This window comes from Egretta garzetta, unplaced genomic scaffold (assembly GCF_000687185.1).
Source record: "Egretta garzetta isolate BGI_Z169 unplaced genomic scaffold, ASM68718v1 scaffold215, whole genome shotgun sequence".
Classification (NCBI taxonomy): Eukaryota; Metazoa; Chordata; class Aves; order Pelecaniformes; family Ardeidae; genus Egretta; species Egretta garzetta.
In genome coordinates, this window is record NW_009259719.1 from 7,335,415 (window position 1) to 7,335,630 (window position 216).

At 52.3% G+C, this 216-nt stretch overlaps 1 protein-coding gene across 1 annotated transcript in view; it reads right to left on the reverse strand.

Moving 5' to 3' along the window:
• The window catches only part of CACNA2D2 (calcium voltage-gated channel auxiliary subunit alpha2delta 2), a 209,305-nt gene that overhangs the window by 9,346 nt on the left and 199,743 nt on the right, over nucleotides 1–216 (reverse strand). The window lies entirely within an intron of this gene.

Below are 216 nucleotides of genomic sequence, written 5' to 3' on the forward strand. Positions count from 1 at the left end.
TAGCTACGAAAAACCTTGTGGATCGAAAACGGCGGCGTTTCATACAAGATTGGCTCTTGAACGATACCGAACCGGGTTTGGGAGTGATGTGCAGGGAGGGAGTGGGGGGTCGTCGTGACAAAGCTCTCATGGACAGAACAAGACATGTTGCTTTCAAATAAAGGGGGAACTGGAGGAGAGGAAGAGGAGGAGGAGCAAGAGGGAGGAAGGGGGAGT